At 42.7% G+C, this 10,593-nt stretch overlaps 1 non-coding gene across 1 annotated transcript; it reads left to right on the forward strand.

The window, feature by feature from the left end:
- Positions 1 to 1,691: 1,691 nt before the first annotated feature.
- LOC138167972 (U6 spliceosomal RNA) lies at positions 1,692 to 1,798 on the forward strand. Its single transcript, XR_011170008.1, has one exon. It is a non-coding gene; the product is annotated as a U6 spliceosomal RNA (small nuclear RNA).
- Positions 1,799 to 10,593: the final 8,795 nt, after the last annotated feature.

Genomic DNA, 10,593 nt, shown 5'->3' on the forward strand with positions numbered 1-10,593 from the left:
TATCTATGCCTCTAACTAACTTTCATTCACCAGTAATAAATGCCTCCCGGAGTCCTGACCTGGAAGAGGAACAAAGGCCCTCCTAACTCTTACCCTCTAATGTCTCCATTCTTTTCCTCTGTCCTGAGACTTCAAGAAGGTGTGCATATCCCCATGTATCTCACCAATCTGAGCAGAGCCTCCCTCTCTTCTGCTGTTTAAGGTCCAAGGCTCGCACCCACCAGGAAAGAGACAGAAGGAAGGGAACTGAGAGCCTTGCACTCTGGGAGTCTTGGGAGGGGGACAATACTTGCTTTGAGGATGCAGAGAAGGATATGGGAGACTCAATGGTTAGGATGGTTGTGCATTGAGAAGGCTGTGGAAGTTTAGAGAAGGGAGGCTGAAGTAATGAGGAAAGGAAGTGGGATATGAGCTAAGCCTCAAAAGACAGATAGGAAAATTTCCCATTGGCCCTCCTCGCTCTTTTCCCTGACTAAATAAAGTCTTTGCTTCTCCTTCTTCTTAGTTTTTTTTTCCTTACTCCTGTCCCTCCAAAAAGTACCTACTACACCTGGATATCTGTCTTCTTCCTGCATCTGGGCCTTCCTCTCATTTAAACAGTTCCTGAAATCTCTGGTTTAAGCAAAGAGACTCTCTGTTTCTGTCTCTCTTTGTTTCTTTCTCTGTGTGTCTGTGTCTGTCTCTCTGTCTCTGTCTCTCTCTGTCTCCTGGTTGGCTCTCCAACTGGCAAACACCTTTCTTCAGGCTGGGATGGGATTTAAGTCTTAGGATTTCAAGGACTGTCTCTCTCTCTCTGTGTCTGTGTCTGTGTCTGTGTCTGCCTCTGTCTTTGTCTCTGTCTCTCTGTCTCCTGGTTGGCTGTCCAACTGGCAAACACCTTCCTTTAGGCTGGGATGGGATTTAAGTCTTAGGATTTCAAGGACTTGAGGTAGTAGCTAAATAAAGAATGTCAGGGAGAGAACTTTAAAACTCCTTAAATTTCTGTTGTTTGCCCTTCATTTTTTTTTTTTTAATAAAGCAATCGGGGTTAAGTAACTTGCTCAAGGTTACACAGCCAGTTATTTCTGGGTGTGGTGCTGAGTATCTGAGCCTGGATTTGATCCAGGTCATCCCAATGCTGGAGCCGGTGCTCTTACTCGCTGAGCCACCTGGCCGCCCCTATGCCCTTCATTTTCCAAGAGAACTAATGACATCACGGGGGTAATGTCTACTTGCAAGTGAATTGGCTTTAAGTGAGGCAAAGTTGCACAAAAATTGTTGGCTTCACTCTCTTCCAGAATCATAGAGGTCTAGCAACAAGACGAAAGTCAAGATGACTTTGGCCAAGAATGCAGTGAATGACCTTGGCATCTTCATTGTCTGACCAAGCTCTTCTTCATCTGCCTTCATGGCCATTGGAACAAATTGTTTCATCTATGCATTCCTCTAGGAGAAGCCTTCTCATGTTTGGGATAGACACCGCCCTAACTCACTGATGGGTTTGAGGCCTGCTGGTCACCCTCAACCTGGTTTAGCCCATCTGCTGAGATGGCTTTACTGGGGCATGGCTGCTACACATGGTACAGCTTCTTGGAGCCCAGGTGAGAGTTGGGTGGTGGTAGGGACGTCAAAGGTGGATGACCAGCCCTGAAAAGGGCACGGCAGCCCTCACACTAGAGAGGCTAGTCCTTGAAAACCCCACACACCCTTTCATGCTCACTTTAGCAGCACATATACTAAAATTGGAATGATACAGAGAAGATTTGCATGGCTCCTGTGCAAGGATGACACCCAGATTCATGAAGTGTTCCATATTTTTCAAGCTTCTACTGGACCATGGAATTCCTGCGGAGTTAGAATCACAAAAGAGTAGGTAGTCCTGTCAACAAAGGGATGGTAAGGCCATTAATTATACTTCACATTTGACAGCTACTTTTATATTTTTCTCAGTGCTTTAGAATTCATTATCCCTCTGATTTTGACAAGCTAATAAATAAATAGCATTTATACATATTTTAAAGTTATAAAATGCTTTATTCATATTACTTTACTCATTCTCAGATAAATATTATCCAATTTTATTTTCATAATATTTCTGGGATGTTATTATCTCCCATTTTATAAACTGGAAAATTGAGGCAAGCAAGTGGCCTGGCCAGGGTCACATAGCTAGGAACTTTCCAAGGCAAATTATGAACTCAGATCTTCCTGATTTCAGGTCCAGAGTTCTAGTCTAGGGCAAAAATTTTGTTTTGTTTGGGTTTTTTTTTTGCTTTTTGGAAGGGGGAAGGAAGGGCACTTGGGGTTAAGTGACTTGCCCAAGGTCACATGGCTAGTAAGTGTTAAGTGTCTGGGGTCAGATTTGGACTCAGGTCCTCCTGACTCCAGGGCCAGTACTCTATTCACTGTGCCACCTAGTTGCCCCTAGGGCAGAAATTATTACCACCATTTTAGAAATGAAAAAAATGAGACCCAGGGAGGAAATTGATTTGTCAATTATCACATAGTGACCAGTTAGTGAAAGGGTCAAGAATAGAGCCCAGTTGTTCAGACTCTCATCCCAGAGATCATTTCACTAAATTACTCCACAGGGAAGATATAACAGCATCAATTAATAAAACGGAATAGGCAGCTATGTCAGCAAAATAATTAAATAGGGGGGAGGTGGCGTATCAATATATGAGAAATGGTAGAACCAGATACTAGTCCGGACTTTGTCACTGACTTTCTGTGTGACTTTGGGCAAGTCATTGCCCCTCACTATTCTCCTGGAAATATTATTTTCTATAGAATGAATAAGATTCTTGAATTGAGATGATGGCTAGGTGATGCAGTGAATAGATTTCAACCCCAAATTCAGGATTCTATGACACTATGATTCTTTTCTGAGTGGTAAGTCAGGGAAATGCCATTGACAGTTGTGGCTTTCGGTAGAGCCTTTGACAAAGTCTCATGGTACCCTTGGTGAACAAGACAGAAGTATGATAGACAAAGGTTCAGTTAGGAAGATTCATAATGGATTAAATAATTAAACTCAAAGAATAGTGATTAACGGATGGATATGAACCCAGAGGTATGTCTTTAGTGAAGTACCCCAGGGACCTGTCTTTGAACCCAGGTCATTCAACATGTTTTTCAGTTCAAATTGGCAGATGATGTGAAATTAGGAAGAGGAATCGTTATTTATCACATTGTATGGCAAGACCCTCAAAGACCTAAACAGATTAGGAAAATTATTTTAATTTTATGAGATTAAATTTGGTAGGGATAAATTGGATTAAAAAACCAGCAGCATAAGTACAAGAGAGAGGAGTTAGGGCTATGCAAAAGTTTGTATGAAAAAAAGTTTGGGGGAGTTTTAGTGGGCTGCAAACCAAGTTTGATGTGGCAGTACCTAAATCTGATAGTATATTTATATTTAGTATCAGGAGAAGCATGATGTTTAGGACTATGGAGCCAGGAATATTGTGTTGTGCTTGGAGTCAGGAAAACAGACTCAAATCCTGCTTCTGACAGTTATTAGCTGTGTTACTCTGGGTGAGTCACTTAACCTCTAACAATTTAGCCTTAACCTCAGGCAACTCTCTATAACTTAATCTGCTAAATCACAGATAGTAGTCATCTGCTTAGAGAAGCTAGGTGGTGTAATAGAGTGCAGTCTTCTTGAGTTCAAATCTGGCACTTACTATGTGACCCTGGTCAAGTCACTTAACCCCGTTTGCCTCGGTTTCCTCATCTGTAAAATGAGCTGGAGAAGGAAATGGCAGACCACTCCAATATCTTTGCTAAGGAATCCCCAAATGGGGTCACAAAGAGTCAGACATGACTGAAATGATGGAACAACAAGCTAGTCAAGAGCTACGTATACCACAGTGGGAGTGAAATCTTCCTGGTCCCCCATGATCTGGAATGTGCCTCGGAGGTTGCATCCTCTAGGCCTGAAGGGCGATGGGGCTGTGGCTGGCTGGCACCCAAATTTTTGAGTCCCTTTGCCTGTCCTGGCCCCTGTTCTCCTTCCCCTTATAGTTATCATTACAATCAATGGTCTTAGCTCACATCCTGGATGGATGAGTGCCGGATCTGCTGAGCCATGTCCCTTCCCAGGTCCCCAGCTCTCAGGTCTGCCCCTCTATCAATATCTCATCATCCGCCTCTTCCTCCCATCTCCTGAGAGTCCGCCGGGATTCTGCCTTTGCTGCCCCCAGCACAAGAGGACCTGGAATAAAGACAGCCTCTGTCACCAACCCCTCTCCTCTCCTGATCAGGTCTGGGGAGACAGGGCAGAGCTGGCCTGCTGTCAAGTCAGGACAAAATCCGTTTCTGAGAATCCCTTAGTTTATCATGTATTATAAGAGGAATGAGCCAGGACTTAAAATATTAGAGCTGGAAGAGATGTTTGAACATAAAATGTTAGAGATGGACGAGGTCTTAGAACAAAGAGCACAGGATGTCAGGACCGGAATCAAAAAACCACTTTCGTTTCATTTCATCATTTTAATGTTTCCAATCCTGTATGGTAGATAGCTTAAGCATTAAGATCTCCATTTCACATGCAAGGAAACTGAGGCTCAGAGAAGTTAATTGACTTGCCTATGTTTATACATTTAGTGTATGCCGGAGTCAGGATTTCAATCGAGATTTCTCCTGACTACAAGTCCAGTATTCTTACAACCAAGAGCCTAGAAGGTCAGAGCTGGAAGTACCTTTAATTAAGGTCATCTCATCTTATGATAAGGAAAGCCAGACCAAGACAGAGAAAGGGGGCCTGTGCAATGCCCCTCAGGAAATAAGGAGCAGAGCTGTGATTGCAACCCAGGTCTTTGGAAGCCGAAGTGCCCTTGGTGCTGCCTCATGCTCCCCTCCTGTGACAAGTCCTTTGCTCCTTTTATTATACTATAGCTGGACTTGAACCTAGGGCTCCTGACTCCTAGTTCAATCAATGCACCTATATTGAGCTGGAGGCACTAAGGAGGTCATCCAGGTAGAGATAATCCTGCATGCATATATTTCTTTATGTATGTGTGTCTGTTTGCATACACGTGCAAACATACACAGAAATTCTCACAAAGCAACTAAAAAACCAGTGCTAAAGATATCAGTGAATTCTAAATCATTCAGGCTAAATAGGCAGGAAGGGCAATGTGGAGGATATAAAAACTGTGGATAAAAAAAAATAGTCATTGGCTTTGAGACCCGGGTTGAAATCACAGCTCTGCTCTTTACTTCCTGGGGGACGTTGTACGTAGTTTAGTTCAACAAACATTTATTAAGTGACTGCTATATGAAGGGCTAGGTTCTAGGGCTACAAAGACAAACCTCTCTTGAACCCAATTCATTTGCAAATCGTGGCATCCCCTTCCTGATGTCATGGTCCTTTTTGAAAACGTAGGATAAAAAACAACAAAGACAAAAATGAAAAATAGTTCCTGTCCTCAAGGAACTTACATTCTACTAGGGAAAATTATTCTCTTAGCAGTGAGGTCTAGCCTTCTCATTGGATTCGCTGAGGATGATCTCAGTAAATGAGGCTCATTGCCTAAGGGGTGGGGAACCTGGACCTTGAGGCCATATGCAGCCTTTTAGGTCCTTGGGTGCAACCTTTGACTGAGTCCAGGCTTTACAGAATAAATCCTTTTATTAAGGAGATTTGTTCTGGGAAGTTTGGATTCAGTCAAAGGGCGGCACTTGAGGACCTAGAGGGCCTCGAGGCTGTAGGTTCCCCACCCTTGCAGCCCGTTGGCATGAGTGATGGTGGGAAGACTACCATCATCACCACTTTCCCAAGCACCAAAATGATTCTTGACTATCACCATCGCTGTCATCATTATCACCTCTACAATCATTATCAACAGATCATCATCTTTGCCAGGGACTTCCCTTGGGGTGTGGTGGGGAAATGAATTTTCTGTCTGGTCTGTAGATTCTCAGGCCCAACCCAATGGCATTGGGACATATAAAGGAGGGGACTTAGAGGAGGGTAGGCAAAGCTGCAAAATGGAAAAAGGAAAAGAAATCTAGTGGGCTCTCTGCCTATCTCACTCCCCAGCTGCCCCGTGCCCCACTTCCCCTTTCTGTCTCTCTCCTGCCTTAGGTTCTGGGGTCCTAAGGATGAATTATTGGGGAAGGGACAAATTTCTCTGTCCTAAGCTCCTGCTAAATATATGAGACCCTTTTTGTTGCTGTTGATTCGTTTCAATTATATCCAACTCTCCATTTGGAGTTTTCTTGGCAAAGATAATGTAGTGGCTTGCCATTTTTTTCTCCAGCTCATTTTACAGATAAGGAAACTGAGGCAAACAGGATTAAGTGACTTGCCCAGTTAGTAAACACCTGAGGCTGGATTTGAACTCAGGAAGATGAGTCTAAGCCTGACACTATATCCATTGCACCACCTAGCTGCCCATAACAAACCCTAGACTCTTAGAATCTCAGACTTTTATGGACAGGACCTCAAAGGCCATCTGGTTATGCTCCTTTGATGACTGGGATTGTCTCACAACATGCTCCACAGGTGATGATTTAGCACCGGCTTGATGACCTCCAGTGACAGGAAGCTCATTTCCTCCTGGGGCAGCCTTTGGGACAGCTTTAACCTCAAGGAAGCTTTTCAATTACATGGAGACAAAATCTGACTTTCTGCAACTCTCCCCCCACTCCATTTCTTCTAGTTCTGCCCTCCAGAACAAAGAATACATTTATTTTCTCTTTCACATTTCAACCCTTCAAATACGTGAAGACAGCTACTCTGTCCACCCTAAGTCTTGTCTAAGCTATACAACATCAATTCCCTCAGTGTGTCCTCATGGGCATAGTAAAATCTGGTCCCTTTCCTATAATGGTCACCGTCTTCTGAGTAAAACTTTGGTAGGCAGGTGTCTTTCCTTCCTGAAATGTGATGCCCAGAAAGGAATAAAATGCCTTGAGTATCGGGTGGGAGTGTTCACCAACTTCATTCTGGACACAGCATTTCATCGATACAGCTTAAGTACCTCTCTCCTCCTTTTCAGAGGTGTGGGGCTATGGGTGTGTAACACAGCATATACGTCAGACTTGGCTGAAGTGTTGCTTAGTTTTGCTGAACTGTTTTGTTCTTTCTCACTGTCTATTTTATTCTTTGTTATGAGGGATGGCTCTCCAGGGAAGGAAGGGGGGAGGGATATATTTAGAAATGAAGGTGATGCAAAAAATATCAATAAACATTTTTTAGAAATTATTGCATAGTCAAGCAAAATACATTCTGGCAGTGGGCATGTTCAAAAGGCACATGTCTCATTCTGTACCCCGAGTTCATCACCTCTTTGTCAAGAGGTAAGTAGAATTCTCTGGAATTATGGCTAGGGAGAGAAACTAGATTTTTTTTTTTCATTAAAGCCCCTAAAGCAGCACAGTGTTGGGGCAGCTAGGTGGCTCAGTGAATAGAACACCAGCCCTGGAGTCAGGAGGACCTGAGCTCAAATCTGACCTCAGACACTCAACACTTAATAGCCTTGTGACCTTGGGCAAATCACTTAACCCCAATTGTCCTGCCTTCCTCTCTCCAAAAAACCCCCAAAAACCAAATAAAGCAGCAAGGTGCGGGGAATGCTGGGCCTGGAGTCAGTAAGACCTGAGTTCAAATTCAGTTTCAAACACTTACTAGCTGTGTGATACAGAGCAAGTCACTTAACCACCAATTCCTCAATACCTCCCTACGGGATAGCATAATAGCATTTACCCCCCCAAGGCTGTTGTGAGGATCAAATGAGATAATATCTGTAAAGTGCTTAGCACAATGCCCAGCACACATGGTAGGTGCTTAACAAATCATTTGCTTATTCTCTGCTCCTCCCCACCTTGGGAAAAACAATTTTATTTTTAAAGAGGGGAAACTAAATTGCTGACATCCAAAAAGAAAAGGGAGAATTCACAATAAAAAAGAGGAAATAAAGAAAATTATTAGAAAAATGTTTTAATAATGAAGCTTAAAGTCAAATAAGCTATTTTGGGTTTTTATGTCACAGTATTGACTTTTACTGTGCTTATATGCCACTGAAAACTTTCTTTTTTTTTTTTTAAATAGCAACTGCTGTCTAGGCTGCCTCTTTCGTCTGTATTTGTATAATTGATTTCTTTTTTTTTTCTTTTTGGAGGGGGGGAGGTTAGGGCAATTGGGGTTAAGTGACTTGCCCAAGGTCACACAACTAGTAAGTGTTAAAGTGTCTGAGGCCACATTTGAACTCAGGTCCTCCTGACTCCAGGGCTGGTGCTCTATTCACTGCACCACCTATCCGCCCCTGTAGAGGGGATCTCTATAGGACTCACCATTTATTTCTATTCAGTTTCATGCTGTTAGATTAATCTTTGTCTTTTTATCCCCAGATTTATCCACAGCATAGTATCTGGCACATAGTAGGCTTTTAATAAATGCTTGCTGATTGACTGATTGATCTCCTCATTCTAGCCTGTAGATAATTTTTAGAATACTGAATCTTTCTTCCAAATGTTGGTGGACAGATTGGTTAGACTCCTTAGAGTGGTAGAGAATAACCAATGGATTCTGAGTCAGAGGGTGTGAGTTCATTTCCCAGCTTTGACACTCCTTGTGTGACTTTGGGCAAATTACTTAATCTCTCTGGGCCTCATTTTCTTCCTCATCAAAATAATTTACCTCTTCCCTTCTATCTTGAAATCCTGTGACTTTATCCCTCTAAGCTTTGGGTTATTTGTAAATTTGATAAATAATGCTATATATGCCTTCATTCAAGCTGCTGATAAAAGTGTTGAACAGCCAGGGCCAAGGGTAGATCCCTGGGGTACTCCACTAAAGACCTCCATACAGGTTCATATAATTCTAGACTGACTCACTGGGTTCAGTCATTCAACCAGGTCTGAATTCACCTAATTATACTGTAATCCAGGCCACATCTCTCCAAGTTATAGGATCATAGGATTTAGAACTGGAAAAGACTTAGGCCTTCATCTAATTTAACCTTCTCATTTTGCAAAGCAGAAAACTGAGGCCAAGAAAGGTTAATTCACCCATGGTCACCCTGCTACCCATTGGTAACAGACAGCATTTATATATAGGACTTTTAGATATCCCCAGCATTTTACTAATATTATGTCATTTGATCCTCACAATAACCATGTGAAGTGGGTGTTATTATTATACCCATTTTATGAATGAGGAAATAGAGGTTAAGTGGCTTGCCTAGGGTCACACAGTTAACATAAACTGAGGCAGACAGAGGTCATGTTACTTGCCCAGGGTCACATAGCTAGTAAGTGCCTGAGGCTGAACTGAGGAACTCAGTTCTTGAAGATTTCACATCCAGCAGTCTACCCACTGAGCTGTCCAACTGCCTCTGACTACAAAGCCAATGTCATTTCTACTTCCAACCACACTGTTACAGTTGGACAACCACATGCATATCAGGACAGATTTTGTCAAATGCTTTGCTGAAATACAAGTATATTATGTCTATGGTGTTCTACTGATCTACCCATATAATAACCCTATCAGAAAAGAAAATGAGATTAGTAAGCCATGACATTCTTTGTGAAGCCATGCTGGCTTTTAGCAGTCAACACTTCCCTTCTGAAATACTCACAAATGCAGCCTAAGCCCAGATGTGATGGAAAGGGGGGAGAGTGAAAATGGAGGAGTTAGCCCTGGAACCAATAGGGAAGGCATGGCCGGAAATTGATTTTTTTTTTAAACAAAACAAAACAAAAACAAAAAACCTGGGAGTTCTAGTGGACTGCAAATTCAACATGAATCAACAAAGTGATTTTGGACCATGTTGAGAAAAAGGTTTAGGATTCAGAAGGATGAAAGGAGCAGTTCCACTTGATTCTGTCCCAATCGGACTATACCTGGAGGATTGTGTCTAGTTTGGGACATTACATTTTCGGAAGGACATTGACAAGCTGGGGAGTGTGTCCGGGAGGGGGACCTCAGGACAGTGAGATAACTTAAGGTTATCATAACATAAGTCCCTTATGAAGTCTGGTTGAAAGAGATGGGGACATTTAACCTAAAGAGGGTGTGTGTGTGTGTGTGTGTGTGTGTGTGTGTGTGCGTGTGTAAGGGCTGTCACATGGAGAAAGAAGATCTATTTTACTTGGAGCCAGTGGTCCAAAAAGGGAGAAATGGAGGAAGCTATAGATGTTGACTCTGAGAAAGGTAATTCACACAGGGCAAGTGTTCACATGGAGGTCAGAAAGAAGTGATACAAGGACACTCTCGAGGTCTCTCTTAAATTTGGAACTGATTGTGTGACATGGGAGACCCTGGCACAGGACTGCCCAGCATGGTGTGCCCTCATCAGAGAAAGTGCTGTGCTCTATGAGCAAAGCAGAACTGAAACATCTTAAAGGAAATGCAGGATGTGCAAATTTAGAGAATCCACCCCAAATGTTCCCACAGACTTTTTGTGCCCAACCTGTAGCAGAGCTTCCTGAGCTCATATTGGTCTGATCAGCTACAGTCAGACACATTGAAACTTGATTCTAGCATAGTGATGTCATTTTGGTCCTCTTTGAGAAATAAGGACTGTTAACAACCAACCAACCCACCAACCCACCAAAACATGAGAGCTTTCCAAAAGAATGAGAGAGAGAGAGACAGAGAGA

Source organism: Petaurus breviceps, unplaced genomic scaffold (genome assembly GCF_028583685.1).
Source record: "Petaurus breviceps papuanus isolate PSGF00001 unplaced genomic scaffold, PetGlider_PUasm1.0 339, whole genome shotgun sequence".
Classification (NCBI taxonomy): Eukaryota; Metazoa; Chordata; class Mammalia; order Diprotodontia; family Petauridae; genus Petaurus; species Petaurus breviceps.